We start from the raw sequence: 22,003 nt of genomic DNA on the forward strand, positions 1-22,003 counted from the left end.
TGTATAGTTGATGCTATTTCAGAACTTGATATAGGCCTGTTCAACATTTCCACTTGATTCTGGCTAAGTCTTGGAAGGTGACATGCTTCCAAGTATTGGTCAGTTTTCTTCAAATTTTCATATTTCTGAGAATAAAGTTTCTTGTAGTATTCATTAAGGATTTTTTGAATTTCTGAGGAGTCTGTTGTTATTTTGACCTTATCAATTTGATGAAATTAGAGTTTACTCTTTTAATCCTGGTTAGATTAGCCAAAGGTTTATCTATCTTATTGACCTTTTCAAAAAACCAACTTTTTAATTTACTGATCTGTTGTATAATTCTTTTGTTTCCAATTTCTTTTAATTCTGCTCTAATTTTGGTTATTTCTTTTCTTCTGCTGGGTTTGGGATTGGAATGTTCTTCCTTTTCCAGTTGCTTGAGGTGTCCCATTAAGTTGTTGATTTCCTCTCTTTCCATTCTCTTGAGGAAGGCTTGTGGTGCTATAAATTTTCCTCTTAGGACTGCCTTTATGGTGTCCCAGAGGTTCTGATAATTCGTGTCTTCATTATCGTTTTGTTCCAAAAATTTGGTAATTTCCTTCTTAATCTCGTCTCTGACCCAGGTATCATTCAGCATAAGGTTATTTAACTTCCATGTTTTTGTATGAGTATGCAGATTCCTGTCATTACTGAGTTCAACTTTTATTCCACGATGGCCCAAGAAGATGCAAGAAATAATTTCTATTCTTTTAAATTTGCTGAAGATGTGATCAATTTTGGAATATGTTCCGTGGGCAGATGAGAAGAATGTGTATTCAGTTTTGTTAGGATGAAATGTTCTGTAGATGTCTGTTAAATCCAAATGTTGAATGGTTAAGTTTAAGTCTAAATTTCTTTGCTTTGCTTCTTACTGGAGGATCTGTCCAACACTGCCAAAGGAGTGTTAAAATCTCTGACTATTATGGAGCTGGAGGAAATCAAGTCACTCATGTCTGTTAGAGTCTCTTTTATAAATCGAGGCACAATCTGGTTGGGTGGCTAAATGTTAATAATTGAAATCTCATGTTGAGTGTTACTCTTAACAAATATGAAGTGACTATCCTTATCTTTCCTTACTTTTGTTGATTTAAAGCAGGCTTCCTCAAACTACGGCCCACAGGCCACATGAGGCCCGCCTAGGAAATTTATCCAGCCCATCAGGTGTTTTTGTCACAGCTGCCTATCCTACTTAGCAGCTGACTTGTCCCAGGTCCTGCAGTCCGGCTCTCCAACGGTCTGACGGACAGTGAACTGGCCCCCTGTTTAGAAAGTTTGAGGACCCCTGATTTAAAGCCTGTTGTATCTTCAAATAAATTGCAACTCCTGCTTTTTTTCTCTTTCCATTTGCCTGAAATATACATGACCATCCCTTCACTTTGAGTCTATATTTATCTTTCAAGGTCAAATGAGATTCTTGTATGTAGCAGATATCTGGCCTGAGTTTTTGTATCCAGTCAGCCATCCCGTGCCTCTCATAATTAAGAATATTGACAAGCCTGGTAGAATTGTGAGTATTGAATTTTTCAAAAGTCCAGAGGACGTTTTTGATCCTTTTGCCACTTTGGAGGTTGGAATTTGATCAAAAGTTTCTGAGTGAATTTACTTTGGTGGTGGAGTATTGCACTGGTTGTTATTGAGGATAGGTCTGGGAATATCCTAGAGAGTTGGTTTAGTTATGGCAAATTTCTTCAACATGTGAATGTCATTAAAGTATTTAATTTCTCCATCATAAATGAAACTCAGTTTAGCTGGATACAGGATCCTGGGTTGAAAGTTATTTTGTTGGAGGAGATTAAAAGTCGATGACTACCCTCTTCTAGCTTGAAAGGTTTCTGCAGAGAGATCGGCAGTCATTCTAATATTATTCCCCTTGTAGGTTATGGTTTTCTGACATCTGGCTGCTTGCACAATTTTCTCCTTCATCATAATTTTAGTGAAGTTAATTATGATGTGCCTAGGAGATGTCTTATTCAGGTTGAGTCTTGTGGGAGTTCTGAGACTGTCTGTTATCTGAATTTCAGAATCCCTTGGCATGTCTAAGAAGTTCTCTTTGATTATGTCATGGAGTAGAGCATCAGTGCCTTTTGAAGCAACCTTGTGGCCTTCAGGAATTCCTATAAGGTGAATATTAGTTTTTTCCTATTATCCCAGAGTTCTCTGAGAGAATGTTTCGTTTTTGCTTTCCATTTCTCTTCCTCTTTGAGCTTTGGGAGCTTTCAATAGCTTTGTCTTCAGTGTCAGAAATTCTTTCTTCTGCTTGCTGCTCCATTCTGTTACTGAGAGATTCTACTATATTTCTCAGATCTTTGAGGGCTATAAATTTTTGTCTCAATGTGTCAAATTCTTTGGTGATTTTTGTCTTTGAATTAATTGAATTTTTGAGACAGCTTTTGAATTGCTCCTTGAATTTCTAATTCCAACTTCACCTCCATTCTATTAATCTTATTTGCAATCCAAATTCTGAATTTGATTTCTGACATCTCAGCCATTTGTTTATGAATGGGATCTTCAGTTGTGTCCACCATATCGTTCCTTGGGGGAGGTTGATCTACTCTGGTTATTCATATTACTGGAGTTTTTCTGCTGATTCCACTCCATCATTTTACACTATTTTGCTAGATGAGCAGATAAGGTGAAGTTGAGTTGGGGGCTCCTGGAGTACTGATTAACCATCCCTTTTCTCAAGAGCTGTTACTGGTGTGTGTACCTTTTCCTCTAGAGCTTTGCCTAGGACCTGTACAGTGTTATGGCCTGAGGTACTGGGACTTCCTTGGTGTGGTGGGCCTAAGTGGCTCTGTCTTATTTTCAGCTGGTCTCTGTCCTACCCTAGTGAATCAGTTTCTCTGGGTTGAAGTTTCAGCTTGGAGAAATACCAGCGATTAAGTCACCCTGCCCCCTACAGGCAACAACTGGAAAAGGAAAATCAAACCTTCCCTCAACCACATGCCCAGGATACCACTTTGGATAGTCCTCGGCTGATTGGTCCAGTCTGAGAGATCCAAATTAATTTTCCCAATCAGCACCCTGTCTCAAGTGGGAGAGTTCAGAATGTCTCTGGCAACTAGATAGCAGGGGTCTACTGGCAGCTCAAGCATGACTCCTTCTGGTGCTCTATGGAGTCAGAAGGACCACCCCCCAGCAATTGAATTAGTCCGGGAAGGTTGATGCCTCCTTCCCCACTTTGTACCTCTGTCACACTCAGTCACTGGTAACCCTGCTGGCCTATAACCCACTTCCCTCCAATGAGCAGATGCTCCAGGGGTTTGAGCCTGCCTGAGTCACAGAGAGATCTTGTCTCCTCAGCCAGGCCTCCACACTCTGCCACCATCCGGCAGGGAAAGCTGAGGCCTGACAACCTCAGGATGGAAGCTGGGACAGTTCACTCAGTTCCAGCCCCACCCCTGATTGATGTTGCTGACACTTATATTTTCACAGAATTTATTTCTATCCAGGCTATCTTCCCCTGGGGACCAGGCACTGTTCGAGTTCACAGCCCCGGTCTGTGTCGCTTCCCAGAGTTGGTGTATCTGTCTCCGCTGCAGTCTGTGTTGGGGCGGGTGCAGTTAGACTTCACACTTGGCTCTTAGTTCCAGCCTCTGCCCACCTGCCTTTGTCTCAGCTATGAGGGTCGAGCCTTTGTCTTGGCATAAGGGCCAAGTGCTTCTTAGGCTCACTAAGGCAGTCAGTCCTTCTGTCTCAGCACCACCCTGGGAGTATGCTCTGTCTGTGCGAGTGTCTGATATTCTCCATCTCCACCGCACCCCGCCCAAGCGGGTACCACCTCAGGCATACCCTTTGCTTGCGGGGCCTGCGTTACCACCCCAGACCTATTCCACCAGTATCTGTCACCAGAGAAGATGCCCAGCTTTCTCTGGTTGCCCAGGGAGACAGGGAGTGTCTCTCCAAAATATCCCCAGGGTTGTGAGCCCTATTGTTCCTGCTGTTGTCACTGCTGCTCTGTTTTGGGAAGCACAGCCTCTCCCTGTCCCGTATTATTCCTTTAGTCCACCATCTTCTCTTTATCCCCATGCCACAGAATCAGCACAGACCTGCAACAGCCCATACCCTGTCCACACCTCTCGAGAAAATGCCCAAGCATCTGGACTCCATGAGGGACAGGCTTCCAGACCTCAGGGTGAGAGTAGAGGGGAGTGCTGGTTGTTCAGAATTGCACGTGGAGAATATATACAGTTTTATGCCTGGCAGGAGAGTGCCATGGCACCGTAGAAGGGGAAGGAAGTCCGGTTTTTAGAGGGTCTCTCCCGTGGGATAAAATGGGAGGATGTTTGAACTCTGCTCGCTTGTTTGTAGAAAGTGTACTGTGAGCCGTTCTCATGGTGGAGAGGACTCCCGTCCTCTTGGCAATGGATTTTGTACCTATTGTTTGTATCCTTGGGGTCACAGCTTGCCTCATCAGGGTTGATGTGTGTTCTTCAACCTTCTCTCTTGGTTCAGCTTCAAACCATGAGCTTACTTACTAAACTTCTGTCCTTTAATTCTCCTTCTGGATGGGAGCCTATGTGGAAAGCTGGCTCTAGTTGGCCATCTTGCCTCTACCCTCCCCTACCCCAATCCTCTATTAATTAACAGATGTATTCCCTACTTACTCTAAGTGGTTTTCTCTTGTTCCTCTCAAGATGTGCTCTCCTTTTGGTTTTCAACACTTGGACTCCAATATAGTTCAGCAAGAGCCTCATGTCTCTTTGGCTTGGTTTTGTTTAGAACTTTGTAGTGGGTAATTTGGAAATTTTTCTACCATTAGATGTTTCAAATATTTTTCTGTTCCATTCTTCCTTTCTTTCCAATTATACATACAGTTGACCATTAAATATGATCTTTCCCATTCTGTTATTATAACAAAATATCACAAACTGGGTAATTTGTTTTATTTATTTATTTATTTGGAGACAGGCTCTCACTCTGTTGCCCTGGCTAGAATACAGTGGCATTATCAATAGCTCACTGCAATCTTGGACTGCTGTGCTCAAGCAAGCCTCCTGCCTCCCCCTCACATATAGCTGGAATTACAGGCATATACCAACATGTCTAGCTGTTTTTTATAGTTTTTATAGAGACAGGGTGTTGCTCTTGCTCAGGCTGATTTCAAAGTCCTGGCCTCAAGTGATCCTCCCACCTTGGCCTCCTAGAGTGCTTGGCATGAGCCACCATGCTTACTATGCCTGGCCCAAATTGGGTAATTTATAGAGAAAAGAAACTTTATTTCTTACAGTTATGGAGGCTGGAAAGTTCAAGGGCATGGCTCCAGTTTCTAATGAGGGTTTTATTAGTGCTGTGTCACAACATGGCAGAGGACATCATATGGCAAGAGGGCATGAGCCTGCCATACTGGCTTTTATAACATACCTACTCCTGTGATAACTAACCCATTCCATTGATAACCCTAACCTATTAATACATCAATACATGAATAAATTAATACATTCAAGAGGGCCTACCCCTCATGATCCAAACACTTCTTAAAGGCCTTACCTCTTAATACTGTTACTTTGGAGATTAAGTTTCATGAATTTTAGAGGTGACAGACATTCAAACCATAGCACCATCTATCAGATCTTTGAGGGTTTGTGCATTTTCTCCTGTCTCTAATCTTTTACTTAGTGTTTGCATCATGGATAATTAGTATTTATTTTTTTGAGATCACTTTGTAATGCCACTCAACTAAGTTTATCCACTGAATTTTTTAGTTCACAAAGAATTTTTCAATTCTGGAATTTCTTTTTCATTTATTTGTAGATCCCTGTTAGGACTTACCATTTCTCTGATATTTCTGTCCATTGAAAATATGCTTTATTTTACTTCATTGACAATGGTTTATAATACCTGTTTTTAAAACTCTTGTTTATTAATTCCAACACCTGGTTCATCTTAGAGTTGGAATCAGTTGGTTATCTTTCAGCTGAGTATGTTTTCCCTTTTTGTAGTTCTTATTGAACATTTTCTGCATCTATTGAGAGGATCATGATGGTCTTCATTTTTGCTTCTGTTTATGTGGTGAATCACATTTCTTGATTTATATTTGTTGAGCCATCCTTGGATTCCTGAGATGAAACCCACTTTGTCAGGATGGATTATTTTTTTGATGTGCTATTGAATTTGGTTTGTTAGTATTTTGTAGAGTACTTTTATTTGTCTTTAGTTTTCTTTTGTTGTTGAGTCCTTTCCTGGCTTTGATATTTAGGTGATACTGGCTTTATAGAATGCATTGGGAAGATTCCCTTCCTTTTCTTGGTTCATTGTATATCAAATAATTTTGGATTGTATCCTGAATTTTTTGGATTATGAATTATATTATTTTTCTGTAATAAATAGTGGGGTTTTGTGGGGGTTTTGTTTTTTCTGGGCTAGGTTCTAACTGCAGATTTTTTTGTCAGGTAGCAGATGTTTTGTTTTTAGCTGGACTGGTCTAACTGTATCCTTTGAAGTATTCTCCTTGGCCATCTGGTAACCATAGTGATATTTAGCAATGAGGTATTTAGCACTTTTTCTAGTCTGAATATGCAAACTTCATTGTCCAACCTTGTATATGGGTCAAAAATCAGTCAGAGATGTAGGTAGGCAAAAATATGATTATCTCCTACCTAGCTCTTCCCCTTGCAGGCCACAGTCTAGCATTCCCAGTTTCCCAGTTCTGGTTTATAAAACTAGAAAGGCAATTATAGGTTTTTACATGTGTGGTTTGTTGCCATCTATTTTACACTGTACAGACTACACTTAGTCCCTGGCTCCATGAGAGTTGTGGGGGTAATATATGGAGAGAAGTATAGGGTATATAAGGCTATTCAAGGGGATATATGAAATAAGCATCATATGAACAGTAAGGTGCAGTAAAGTGGGAAAAATGCTGTAATTTTTTCTTTTTTGAGACAGAATCTCACTCTGTCACCCTGGGTAGAGCATCATGATGTCTTATTTAGCTCACAAGCAACCTCAATTTGAAGTTAGGGTTAAATCATGTAAATTTTTGAATACCCATCAGATCTAGGAGTATAGCCAATGAAATACATGCTTTAGGCAGAAGAATAATATAATAATATATATTTTTAAATGAAGATTAATCTACATGCATAATATAAAATAAACTGTAATATGGACAATGACTAGTGATAGGGAGATTAATAAAGATGCATTTCCAGAGGTGAAAGTGGGAGGTAATGAGGTCTACAATAGGCTTGTGGCAGAGGGAACAAAAAGGAAGGAGTAGAAATGAGATGATTCAGCAAATGATTGTCAACCCTGAAATTCTTCAATAGTCTGAATTATCACAAAAAAATGAAATTTTACTGTTAATAGGCAAAAAGTGTACCTGTTGTTTATTTAATAATGAGGACTATTATAAAAGCAAATCAATGTAAAATAATGTCTTTTATTATGAGCCTGGTTGGTTTGGTGAGCAGCAGATCATTACAAACTGCTGTTATAAGGTTCGTAGTATCAGATGCAGTACTCTTTACTCAGGATATAACTGTGTGTATGGGAATTAAAATCAAGCTTACTTCTCAAACCTATTCCCAAGTAGAATTTAAAGCTGTCATTAATGCAAACTAAGTATGTAGTCATCCATGCTATAGTCCCATCCATACTCTTATAGAGCAAAGGGTTAAGACTGTGGAAAGTAGAAAATAACTAAAAGCTCTTTTTGACCAAGATATGACAAAAACAAAAACAAATTTCAAGCTATCACAAAGAATAAAACTTCGTTGAAAACAATATATAGCACTTAAAAAGTATTATCTTCAAAGCACTTTATCCTTATTAACTAAGACTATAAATTCAGTGGTTATACTATAATTTTATACTACCTTAATTTTATTACTGATATTCATTTATTGATAGGCAGTACTTTAGTTGAATATTATTACATGTGTTTCATAATTTTCTTTTTGTTAGGGTCAGGCTTGTTGGCTCATGCCTGTTAATCCTAGCTCTGTAGGAGGCCAAGGCAGGTGGATTGCTTGAGCTCAGGAGACCAGCCTGAGCAGGAAGGAGACCCTGGCTCTAAAAAAAAAAAAAAAAGCCAGACGTTGTGGTAGGCTCCTATACTCCCAGCTACTCGGAGGGCTGAGGCAAGAGAGTCACTTGAGCCCAAGAGTTTGGGGTCGCTGTGAGCTGTGATGCAACAGCACTATACCGAGAGCAACAGAGTGAGACTACTATCTCAAAAAAAAAAAAAAAAAAATTTTTTTTTTTTTTGCTTTTTGATTCATCCAAGTATTTTTCCTTATATATTGAGGAGGGCATAAATATCAATATTCTGTTCCTCCTCCACAAAAAGAATAAATAACATCACAGATGTTAACAATTTCAGTATAACAAAAGCAAAATACAATGGATTTTTGTTTTTCAAAGGTTGGGGAGAGAGTGGAAGAAAAGATGGCCATCATTAACTAGTAGATAAAAGGGTAAAAGTAGTGCTCTTCATTGAAAAGACTGTCTGTGGCAGTTCTTCACGAGAAATTTGGTAAAAGATGATGGACATCTTGGTAAAATTCTTTTGTTTAAGAGAGTTAACAAGAATGTACTATACATTGAGATTTGATTGATTTAGAAATTGTAGCTTTTATTCAGAAGTGTCGAGGTAGCTGAAAAAATGGAGTATCTTTAAAAAGTAGCAACTTTGTGTGTAAATGACATGTTACATGCAAATGAACACCAATCTAATTAATGGTTGACTTGACATCGGAAGTTACTGGAAGACAATAAGAGAATAGGACAGCAAATGAAAGAAAATTAACCTAGAATTATAAATCCAGTGAAAATATTATTCAAGAATGATGGCAAAATAGACATTTTCAGATACAAGAAAACCAAGAAAATTTGCCTGCAGCAAATTTTAAATTTAAATTATAAATTTATACCTGCAGCAAAGAAATGTTAAACGAAGTTCTTTAGGCTGAAGATGAATTAATTCTCCTTAGAAATTTAAATCTTAGTAAATAATGAAAAACACCAGAAATGCTAAGTATCTAGACAAATGTAAAGAATACACACACGCACAGACACACGCACACACACTCCCCTTTTGAGTCCTTGATAGATGCCTTTTAATTCCTTGATAGATGGTGTGACCATTTTAAGTCAAAATTACAACATTGTCTTGTGGGGTTTATGATGTGGGATGCAGCATGTGGGCCTATTAGATTTCGAGCCTACATATTATATGAAATAGTCCAATATTAACTACAAGTGGATTGTGAAAACTTAAGGATATGTATTGTAATTCCTATGAAAAACTTCCATGAAAACAATGCAATATACAGTTGAGCATGGTGGCATATACTTGTAGTCCCAGCTATCCAGCAGGATAGCTTGAGCCTAAGAGTTTAAGTCTTTAGTGCCCTAAGATCTCACAAGTGAATAGCAATTGTGCTCTAGCCTGCGCAATATAGCAAAATTCTATCTCTTTAAAAAAAAAAAAATCTTGATTTTAAAACCAGATAAAGAAAAGAGAACTGCAGCCCAATATTTCTCATTAAAATAGATGTGTGATTTCTTAACAATGTGTTAGCTAATTAACCCCAACAATAAATAAGTTAATACAGTTATCCGAGGGATGCACGGTTTAAGATCTGACCATCTATCATCTGATAATTCACCATTTTAATAGAATATAGGAGACCAAAAAAATATGATTATTCCAATAAATGAAGAGAAAACATTTGACAAAATCTAGCATACTGTCATAAAAAAAGTGTTATCAAAGCAGCATTATAAGGAACTTTCCTCAACCTAATTGACATTATCTACCCCATAAAATACCTACAATAACATTATAATTGATGAGAAATGTCTCAGAGCTTTATATCTATGGTCAGGAATATAAGGCAAGAATGTTCACTCTCATCACTTTCACTACACTTTGTTCTGGAAGATTTAGCTGTGCAACAAGACAAAATATAAAGGCATAAACATTGGAAAGGAAGAATTAAAACTGGCCTTTGCAGATGACATGATCATGTATGTAGAAAATCCTGAGGAATTTTTTTAAAGAGATAATACTAAATTTAGTAAGGTATAGACACAGTCAATATATAAAATTTATTTATCTGTATATATCAGCAACACAATTAAAAAAGGAATTCAGAAGACAAAGTATTTAGAATAAATAAAACAAACAATGTTCATATTAAAGACTTACATTCTAATAAATACAAATCATTACAAAGGAAAATTAAAGAAGACATAAATAAATAGAGCAGTATACTATGTTTATGGATCAGAAGATTGAAAAATTAAGATGGCAATCATCATAGACAAAAATTTTCAAACTGCACACTTAAAATTGATGAATTTTTATTGCATGGAAATAATACCTTAATAGACAAGAGGGAAAATAAATAAACCCTGCCCATTATTAAAGCCCAGGTTTATAATACCTATTTATAAAACTTTCCTTTATTCTCTGTGCTGGGAGCTGTGTTTTATTTCTCTTAAACTCTCAGAACTCTTTACCTGTAAAGTCTTATGATACTACTTCTCGTTTTCTGTGTTTTATTATTTTATTTGTATACTTCAGCTCCTCAACTAGCCTGATTGCTTTTGAGGGTAGGGACAGTTTTTACTTTTCCTTGGTTCCCTCGGGCCTTTTTTTTTTTTTTTTTGGCATGTCTTGTTATTTATTTTCTTTTCTGGAAGCATTAGATAGACCATCATTCCCCTTAATGAAGGGCTCAACTTAATTGGATTTCAGTCTTTTCTGACTTCAAATGCACTGCTTTAGAAATACATTCTATGTAGGTAATTGTGATCTTTCAGAATTTTCTTTATTCATGGACAAAATTTTTTTTCAGATTCCAAGGTTGTGTGTTCCTTTAAAAAGTTTCTTATTACCGATAAACAAAAAATTGACTAAGACTGAACTCTAGGAGGTATCACACTGATCTTTATATGAAGGGCATTGGGTATAATAATTAAAATAACTCGGGCTGGAGTTTTGCAAAAAGAGCTAGAAATGTTCTCTTATTAGATGTTTCTCATACTATTTTTTCTAAAAAGCCAGGCTCATAACATTAAATCTGAATTCGTTATTGACCTTTTCACAGGACTCTTGAGATAACATTGTCCTGGTTCAAGGCTGACAGATGATCTACAAACAAGTGTAGAGTTTAGTGAAAGGAGCAGATAAATAAGAGGTCCCTTGTTTGGACTCTGTTGAATAGGAGCAAGCAAACTTATAGAAAAAAATGAATTGAATATTTTTTAATTAAATTCTCTTATGAGTCTCTGATATGTCTGTATTGTTGAGTTCTGAGAAGGTCTGTATGCTTTATATAGATGTTAGAATTTTATAAATAGCTGAATTGACATTTATAAAAAGAAATTAAGGAGCCCAGTGTATCATTTTGCCCAAAATTAGGGCTATTCTACTTCCCCATGGAAAAGGCCTGTAAGAAAAGCTAGTTTTTTATTTTCTCAAAAGGAATTTTAAATCCAAAGGACTTGAACAGATAGCCAGGATCCACAGTTCTCTACCAAATAACACTAAAAAAATTATTGAATCTGGAAACATTATAAAGTAGAAAGAACAATGAAAAGAGAACACTGGAGACTGAAAATCCTAGGCTGACATCCCAGCTTAGCCAGTTAATGGCTCTAATAGTGTAAGCTTGGAGGAAATGCTCATTTACCCAGAATCCATTTCTTCATCTATAAAGATGGGAACGAGAAATCTTTCTTCATAAGCTCATTTTGAAAATTGAGTGATTGGCTCGGCGCCTATAGCTCAACCGGCTAAGGCGCCAGCCACGTACACCTAAGGTGGCGGGTTCGAATCCCCAGCCCGGACCCGCCAAACAACAATGACGGCTGCAACCAAAAAATAGCCGGGCGTTGTGGCAGGCGCCTGTGGTCCCAGCTACTTGGGAGGCAGAGGCAGGAGACTCGCTTGAGCCCAGGAGTTGGAGGTTGCTGTGAGCTGTAATGCCACGGCACTCTACCCAGGGGGACAGCTTGAGGCTCTGTCTCAAAAAAAAAAAAAAAAGAAAATTGAGTGATTGTACATTTTCGTTCCTGGATCATCTTCACACTTAGTAATTATTCATTCTTTTCCACACTTAATCCTAAGAATACATAGGTACAAGTCTTGTAAAAATGTATATAATCTGCTAGGATGAAGAACTCAATAAATATTAATGAATAAATGTTTCCTGAAAATAGTAGAGAAGAAAAAAATTCTAAAAAAAATGAAAATAGTCAATTTTTTTGTTAGGTGATTGGTTTGGGGGGTTTTTTGAGACAGAATCTCACTCTGTCACCCCAGCTAGAGTGCAGTGATGTCATTGTCACTTACTATAACCTCCACCTCCTGGGTTCAAGCAAACCTTCTGCCTCAGTCTCCAAAGTAGCTGGGACTATAGATATGCACCACCATGCCTAGCTAATTTTTTCTATTTTTAATAGAAATGGAGTCTCGCTCTTCCTCAGGCTCATCTCAAACTCCTGGCTTTAAGAGATCCTCCCGCCTCAGCCTTGCATTGTTTTTAATATGCTTTTTTGAATATAAATTATGGTCAAACATGTTTAAGTAATTTCTACTGAATTAATATAGAAATAGTCATTATTTTATTTTGCTTCTGATTTGTATGCTGAGATTAGTAATTTTGCTGTTAATTAAATTAACATTATTTATTCAGAATTGAACTCACCTCCATGGTATCTCAGTGGAGCCATAGACCCTACACTACCCAGAATTTCATCCACATTCAATATTATATAGTACATCAAGCCATAGTATTCCTTTATTTGTGTAACATTCTTAAAACTTTGCTGAAAGTTTATTTTATTTTATTTTTTTAAGACAGAGTTGTCTGGGTGACGCCTGTGGCTCAAAGGAGTAGGGCACCGGCCCCATATGCCAGACGTGGTGGGTTCAAACCCAGCCCCGGTCAAAAAAAAAAAGACAGAGTTGTCCCCCTCAAGCTGTCGCCCTGGATAGAGTGCTGTGTCATCACAGCTCACAGCAACCTCAAACTCCTGGACTTAAGTGATTCTCTTGCCTCAGCCTCCTAAGTAGCTGGGACTACAAGTGCCCGCCACAATGCCTGGCTAATTTTGTTGTTGTTGTTGCAGTTGTCATTTTTGTTTTATCTGGTCTGGGCTAGATTCAAACCTGCCAGCCTCAGTGTATGTGACTGGTATCCTACCCACTGAGCTATGGGTGCTACCTAAAAGTTTATTTTAAAAATCTGTTGTCTTGGCTTGGCGCCTATAGCTCAACCAGCTAAGGCGCCAGCCACGTACACCTAAGGTGGCGGGTTCAAATCCAGCCCGGACCCGCCAAACAACAATGATGGCTGCAACCAAAAAATAGCTGGGCGTTGTGGCAGGCGCCTGTGATCCCAGCTACTTGGGAGGCGGAGGCAGGAGACTCACTTGAGCCCAGGAGTTGGAGGTTGCTGTGAGCTGTAATGCCACAGCACTCTACCCAGGGGGACAGCTTGAGGCTCTGTCTCAAAAAAAAAAAAAAAAGTCTGTTGTCTTGAGGTGAGGCTGGACACAGTGGCTCATGCCTGTAATGGGAGCTGTCTGGGAGGATGAGGAAGGAGAATTGCTTGAGCTCAGCAGTTCAAGACCAGCCTGAATAAGAGCGAGACCTCTATCTCTACTAAAAATAGAAAAATATAGCCAAGCATTGTGGCAGGTGCTTATAGTCCCAGCTACTTGGGAGACTGAGACAGAAGGGTCACTCGAACACAGGAGTTTGAGGTTGCTATGAGCTAGGCTGATAGTACAGCATCTAGCTTCGGGCAACAGAGTGATACTGTCTCTCAAAAAAAAAAAAAAAAACTATTGTCTTGAAACATTTTTTAAGATAAATTAAGCTTCTACCAGTGGTTCTCAACCTTCCTAATGCCACAGCCCTTTAATACAGTTCTATGCATCGCGACCCACAGGTTGAGAACTACTGTATACTGTGAGAAGTAATATGCTGTGACAGTAGAGACAGCAAACTTCCTGTATAAGGATCACTCATAAATACTTGAAGCTTTGCAGGCCATAGTCTCTGTTGCAGCTGCTTAGCTGTGCCTTTATGCCATGAAAGCAGCAATAGACAATATGTAAATGGATGGGTGTGCTTGTGTTCTAATAAAACTTTATTTACAAAAACAGGTGACAGACCAAAGTTTACCCATGGCCCATAGTTTGCTAACCCCTACTGTAGCAAAGTAGCACAGATCTAGAAGTAGAAAACCCTGGAAGTAATCCATCCCTGACATGAACTAGCTAAATATTGGTAACTAATGAAATCATTTATCTTCCTTGTGAATTACTCTTTTTTAGTAAAATAAAGAGGTGAGACTATAGTAATCTGCTTTCTATTTTAAATTCTGTCTTTACTTATCAAGTTGCCTGGTTTAAATGAAACTTTTTACTAAAGAATAAAGAAATCTAAGATCAAAATCAATACAGAATCTTCACTTTATACTGGGTATGACTTGAGTTTAAAACCAAAATTACATTTTTGGTAAGGAAAGAAAAACATTGCTTCTTCCCTTTGGAACTTTCAGATCTAAAAACCTTCAACCTTATAATCTAAGAAAACAAGCCAATGACTTATGCACAGATATGTTACCAGTAACTTTAGTGATAGATTTGGGGGGGGGGGTTGTTTGTTTAATACATCTGAAAAGAATGCATATACAAAGAATTGAGACATGAGAAAGCATTGGTTCAACACTAACAAATCTACAAGAATTAGGATTTTGGGAAGGTGGAAAAGATTACCTAAACATTTTTAAAAATTGGAAACCAAAATAAGCTGATAAAATCCCTATTAACACTTATGAAGAGTCTTTATAAGACTCTTTCAATAATTTTTTTATTAAACTAGAGAGCCTCATCTGGCTGCTGTAGGGTTCCTCATATGCAAAACAGAAATAAGGGGATTCCCCTGACTGGTCCCCATGTTGTTAAGTGTTCTCCCCACCCCCACCCAACCCCAGCCTCCACCCTCACAACACTGAAAGGATGTGAACCATTCCATAGACATCTGTCTTCTAGCACCACCCCTTGTATCCCCCCTACATGCTAGGTCTTCAGCTGTGGTCCAGGAACACAATATTATATACTACTGAGTTGCAAGTCTATGCTAAGCATGTAAGACAATGACTGACAGGAAAAAAAACTTTCTTTAATTATGAACTCAATACATTTGGTGAATTTCAAAGTTGCAGTACTTTTCTTCATTTATCAGTGAAAGAAGTTAGAAATTAACTTCCAAAAAAAATCAGCAAATGGCAAACAAATTTCCTTGAAAGTCACAGTCACATATATAGTGCATCTTAGAAAAGAGGAGGAGCAAGACAGGTTCCACCCACTTTCATGAATGAGTTTCATCAAAATACTAGATCTACTCAAGGGTGGAGAGAAAAGGCTGCTTTCAAAAAGGAGTATGTTATTAAATGAGGCATTTACTATACTCCATCCTAAGAGCACTAGATGGGGAACGTGTTTTTTACACTAGATCTAAAAAGTAGAATGTGGAATCAATCCATCCTCCTCCCCTTAGGCTGTCCACTGGTTAATGAATTAAAAAAACAAGACTAAAAAACAAACCCCCCACACACTCCCCCCAAAAACAGAGAGAAAAAAAAAAACACTAAGATGTCCCAGATTACTCTCTAGAGTGGAACCAGGGAGCAGCTTCAACAATTCAAATTAGTCTGTTACAGAGTCATCGCAAGCATGCCTTGTCTTAAAAAAACAAAACAAAACAGAAACTAGTACTGATCACTTTTCTGACAATACACAATTACTCAAAATTAACTAGTACTGAGAGGGGAAAGGGGGAAGCATACCTAGGGGCCTTGTCTGACACAAGTACATGTGGGTAGGTGCATCATTGTCATCATTGCAAAAATGAATTTTAATTTTTAATCTTTAGTTTGATTTAAACATTGCTTTTAGTATGATGCCGACACCAGCTGTGCAGAAAGGGCTCTGGAGAGATGTTCATAGCAGCACACACCTGCGGCTCTTCTTCGGTTCTGGAGGTTCCAGGGTAGCCACTATTGCTTCATCAAATACATTCTTTAGGCCTTTCTATGTAAGTGCAGAACACTCCACATACTTGACAGCCTTCAGGTCATAGGCCAGCTTTTCAGCAGTCTCTGGTGTGATAGGTTTCTGTTTGTTCCTGGCAAGTTTCGCGATAGTAGAAGGATCATCTCTGAGATAAATTTGAGTCCCAACAAGCAAGAAAGGAGTCTTTGGACAATGATGAGTTATCTCATTTTCAAATGATGAGGACGAAGAGACCAGTGAAAAGCAGACAAGAAATACATCTATTTGTGGATAACTCAGCGGGCATAGTCTGTCATAATCCTCTTGCCCTACAGTATCAAAAAGTCCAAGAGTATATGGCTCTCCACCAATCGTAACTGTGACTGCATAGTTGTCAAAAACAGTTGGAACATATTCAGATGGAAATTTGTTCATTGTGTAGGATATCAGGAGACATGTTTTACCAACAGTACCATCACCTACCACAACACACTGAATTGTCTGCATTGCTGAAATGGTTTTATATCCACTTTAAATATTTCAAATCTGATGTTGACCTCAGCATCTCCACCGGGGTATTGGCCAGTGATAGATGTTTTAATGTTCATGTGTTGTGTCTTTGAAAACTACAAGTGGAATGTGGGTTTTGTAAAAATAATTGCATTAAATTGCCTTATATAACATAAGAAAAAATATAACAGCACTTAACTATCCTATTTGATCTGGTAGTTGTTGTTGTTAATGCCTAAGGGAAAGTGTCCAAGCTAATATTTAATTCAGGTATTAATTTCCTATTTGTCTTATAACAAATGGCTATAAACTTAATGTTTTTAAAAAATATAATTTACCGTCTTAGAGTTCTAGAGGTAAGAAATATGAAATGAGCTTCACTGGGCTAGAGTCAAGGATTCAGCAGGGCTCCATTCCTTCTGAAGACTCTCAGGGAGAATCCATATAAGGAAATAACTTAACAGGTTGTGGGGATTTGAATGTGGACATCCTTGGGTGTCTGTTTTTCTGCCTACCATACCCAATGAGGAAAATAGTTTTAAAATATTCCATTTTCTCCTCTCAGCATGTTGTAGAAAGAAGAACTTTTTTCCTGTTGTGCAGAAAAAAAATTCTGAGGCAGAAGGAATCTGTGACTTTGCTAGAGTTTTGTAACTAGTTAGTCTGGAGGGATCTTAAGTCCCAGAAAGCTTTCTCCTGGATCAGGCTTCCATACTATTTTTTATCAGTGTTAGGCATTTGAAGCTAATATAGGTATATTGCTTTCATGTCTCCAGATAATCAAACTTGAATTCAACCCAAGTTAGACTGGATTCAATGCCCTCGCCATCTGTTAGCTTGTTTGATAGTTTCTGGTATAAAAGACATTTTTTTCCTGAAAGATAAAGAAATAAACTCAGGATACAATGGATATAGTTTCTTAACTTCATTCAGGTACTTTTGAAAAATCTCTTGGCTAATGTTTAGACTCAATAATCAACATAATTTTAATGTGCTGAGGATGTTTAATTATAGGTTCAAGTGTGCTGTGAGATAAAAAGGTTGAAAAACAGTGCCCTCAACTTTAAACAGAGTTGGTAAGAAAATTCAACATGAAGCAAGCAAGCTCTGCTGTGCCTCTGCCCATCAACTTTAGTCTATTGCTTTTATTCCGATAGCCAGTATTCACTGTGCTTCTAATACTATTATGTAAGTCACATCTCTAATTCATACAACAACCTTGAGGGGCAGGAGGTATCATCATTTTAACAAATGACAAGATTGGGGATTGAAGTTACTACTCTTTGTCTAATCCTATACAGCTTTTAAGCAGTAGCTGGGTTTTAAACACAAGTCTGACTCATTACAAAATCCCACTCAACTTTATTAAATCACATAATTTCTATACTTTTTGATAACCACCATATTCCTTCTCTAATTTCTGAGCTCAATATTTAATCAATCAGTAATTTATATTAGGGTTTACTCTTTGTGTTGTACATTCTATGAGTTACAACAGATGTGTAATGTGTCCACCATTATAGTATCATACAAAATAGTTTCACTGCCTTAAAAATTTTCCCTCTCCATTTATTCCTTCTTCTTCATCTATTTATTCCCCCTTGTCCCCTAAACTCTGGAAAATACTGGTCTTTTTATTGTCTACAAATTCTGTTCTAACTAATGTCATGTAGTTAGAATCATACAATGTGTATCCCAAGGTATCCAACCTAAGGCTGTGGGCTGCATGATTGTGAGGACTTTTTTGCTTCTCTCTGGTGTCACATATCACAAAAAAAGTATGTTGAACCTTTTCTTTGCTAATTAACTTTCCTTAGTGTTTGTGTATTTACTATGGGGCCCAAAACAACTCTTTATTTTTCCAATGTGTGGCAAAAAAGAAAAAAGGTTTGGACCTCCCTGAATTGTAGCCCTTTCAGATTGATTGGCTTCTTCCACTTAATAATGTGCATCTAAAGTTCTTCCAATGTCTTTTCTTGCCTTAATAATTCATGTTTTTCATTGGGTGACGCTCCATTGTATTACAGGTATACTACAGTTTATCTATTCACTTTGGTTCCTTCAAGTTTGGGCAATTATGAATAAAACTAGTGTAAACATTTGTGCTAGTTTTGTTTGGATGTAAGTTTTCAGCTCCCTTGAGGTAATACCAAGGATTACTGGATTTTATAGTAAGAGTTATGTTTAATTTTTCAAGAAACTGCCAGACTGTCTTCCAAAGTGTCTATACTGTTTTGTATTCCCAGAAACAATGAATCAGAATTTTTGTTGTTTCACATCCTTGCCAGCTTTTAGTTTTGTCAATACTTTGGATTTTGTCCATTCTAATAGGTATGTAGTGGTATCTTACCGTTTTAATTTGTAATTCCCTAATGATAGGGAGCATCTTCTTATTTGCTATTTGTATATCTTCTTTATCTGTTTCTTCCTATCTTCTGCATATTTTTTTATACTATGTTGCCCCAGGCTAGAGTGCCATGTTGTCAGTCTAACTCACAGCAACCTCAACCTCCTGGGCTCAAGTAATCCTCCTGCTGAGTAGCAAGGACTATAAGCACTTGTTGCAACACCCATCTAATTTTTCTATTTTTAATAGAGACGGAGTCTCTTGCTGGTCTCAACCTCCTGAGCTCCAAGGCTTCTCCCACCTCAGCCTCCCACTGTGCTAGGATTACAGGTGTGAGCCACCCATGCCCAGCTCTTTTGCATATTTTTTTAATCCAGTTGTTTGTTTTCTTATTGTTGAGAGTTAAATGTTCTTCGAATATGTTGGATAACAGTCTTTTTTCAGACATGTCTTTTGCAAACATTTTCTATCTCTTTGTGGTTTGTGTTCTAATTCTTGTCATAGTGTCTTTTGCAGAGCAGAAGTTTTTTTTTTTTTTTTTTTTTTTTTGGAGACAGAGCCTCAAGCTGTCCCCCTGGGTAGAGTGCCGTGGCATTACAGCTCACAGCAACCTCCAACTCCTGGGCTCAATCGAGTCTCCTGCCTCCGCCTCCCAAGTAGCTGGGACCACAGGCACCCGCCACAACGCCCGGCTATTTTTTTTTTTTTTTGGTTGCAGCCGTCATTGTTGTTTCGCAGGTCCGGGCTGGGGATTTGAACCCACCACCTTAGGTGTACGTGGCTGGCGCCTTAGCCGGTTGAGCTATAGGCGCTGAGCCAGAGCAGAAGTTTTGAAGTTCAACTTACCAGTTCTTTCTGTCATGGATTATGCCTTTGGTGTCAAACTAAAAAGTAATTACCAAACCCAATGTCATCTAGATTTTTTTCTTATGTTATCTTTTAGGAATTTTATTGTTTTGTGTTTTACATTAAGGTGTTTGGCTCATTATAAGTTAATTTTTATGAAGGGTATAATTTCTGGGTATATACACATACATATAGTTTATGTATATATATTTTTTCCAGTACATTAATGAAAAAGACTATCCTTTCTGCACTAAATTGCCTTTGCTCCTTTGTTAAAGATCAATTGACTGAATTTGTATGAGTCTGTTTCTGGGCTTTCTGTTCTGTCCCATTGATCTATTTGCTCTAATGCCGATACCACGGTGTCTGATAATTGTAGCTGTATACTAAGTCTTTTGAAGTTAGATAATATCAGTCCTTCAGCTTTTTTCTTTGTCAAAATTGTATTCATTTTTCTGAGTCATGCTCTTGATTTTAATTCCATAGATTATGCTAGTAGTATGAGAATAAATATCATTGTGTTCTGCGTTAGCAACATATCCAAGGAACAGTTTAAATGATTACTTAACTTTTACAGCTTCTGTTTCCCAGATTTTCATCAATCTCATGTATTGTATACAGTTGAAACCTGAACAACAGATTGTTTCAATAAAAGTTATGCTAAGTATGCCTGCCTTTCCTGCCTCCCCTTCCACCTTCTCTATCTCTTCTACCTCTGCCACCCTAAAGCAGCAGGACCAATCCCTCCTCTGCCTTCACCTCAGCCTTCTCAGCAGGAGGAGGACAACAAAGATGAAACCCTTATGATGATCCACTTTCACTTAATGAACACTAAATAGTAATATATTTCTTCTTCCTTATGATTTTCTTAATAACATTTTCTTTTCTCTATTACTTTACTGGGAGAATACAGTATATGATACACATACAAAATATGTTAATGTTATCAGTAAGGCTTACAGTCAACAATAGCCTATTAGTAGTTAAGTTTTAGGGGACTCAAAAGTTATATGTGGATTTGCACCTTCATGGTGGATCGATGCCCTAACCCCCCGTGTTGTTCAGGGGCCTGAAAAATAACCTGATGCTAAATTCTAAAGAACGCAATTAATCAATAACCTATAAATACAGGCAGAAAAACAGAAAACATGGTGCTTTTTAAACATGGAAGATGTAAATAGCTAAATTTGAAACTGTATGAAAAAGGTCACAGCACCCACTCTTCAATTATAGGCAGCTTTAACCAAAAGACTGCACTGATATTAAAGCTTAGCTTGATTTGGAACAGTATTATAGTCTAAAATAGATATGAAATTTGACAAAAAGCAAATGAATCAGATACACAAAGGAAACCAGTGTGGTGTAAGTATGACATCTAACACAGTGTTAGAGATTCTACTTCTACTTCTGTCTTAAAGATACAATTTTGAATTAGTCATTTATGCCTCTAGCTAAGGCTATATCCAAGGTAACTGAAATTCCTTGGAATGTGGCCATGAATATATTAATATAAAAACAGACTCAGAATTAGCTTTTTCTAAATTATATACCAAAAAGATGAAAAGATAAGATTTGGAATATGCTAGACTCCATGCAGTATTTTCAATATTAGAAAGAGCCTTACCAAAGGGAGAATGAAATGATCATTTCTTTTTGAAAAAAGGTGATGTCGGCTCGGCGCCTGTGGCTCAAGCAGCTAAGGCGCCAGCCACATACACCTAAGGTGGCGGGTTTGAATCCCCAGCCTGGGCCCGCCAAACAACAATGACGGCTGCAACCAAAAAATGGCCAGGCGTTGTGGCGGGCGCCTGTAGTCCCAGCTACTTGGGAGGCAGAGGCAGGAGACTCGCTTGAGCCCAGGAGTTGGAGGTTGCTGTGAGCGTGATGCCATGGCACTCTACCCAGGGGGATAGCTTGAGGCTCCGTCTCAAACAAACAAACAAACAAACAAAAAAAAAAAAAAAGAAAAAGAAAAAAGGTGATGTCTGAAAATGGAGAAATTGTGGTATTAAGACACAAAGGCTTATCAATTTATATAATAATCTGGGGTTAATAAGTAGTAAGTATATGGGTCTTACGCTTCAAAAGACAGTGGTGTGATCTCTCTTTAAAAATCAGGGCAGCGCCTATGGTTCAGTGGGTAGGGTGCCAGCCCCACATGCCAAGGGAGGCAGGTTCGAACCCAGCCCCAGCCAACCTGCAACAAAAAATAGCCAAGTGTTGTGGCGGGCACCTGTAGTCCCAGCTGCTTGGGAGGCTGAG

The 22,003-nt window shown here is 38.1% G+C and overlaps 1 protein-coding gene and 1 pseudogene across 3 annotated transcripts in view; one reads left to right on the forward strand and one right to left on the reverse strand.

Moving 5' to 3' along the window:
* PEAK1 (pseudopodium enriched atypical kinase 1) overlaps positions 1 to 22,003 on the forward strand; it is a 306,357-nt gene that overhangs the window by 179,603 nt on the left and 104,751 nt on the right. The window lies entirely within an intron of this gene.
* Positions 16,078 to 16,545, reverse strand: LOC100963478 (annotated as a pseudogene).

Source organism: Otolemur garnettii, unplaced genomic scaffold (genome assembly GCF_000181295.1).
Source record: "Otolemur garnettii isolate 467f Iridium unplaced genomic scaffold, OtoGar3 scaffold00011, whole genome shotgun sequence".
NCBI classification, from domain to species: domain Eukaryota; kingdom Metazoa; phylum Chordata; class Mammalia; order Primates; family Galagidae; genus Otolemur; species Otolemur garnettii.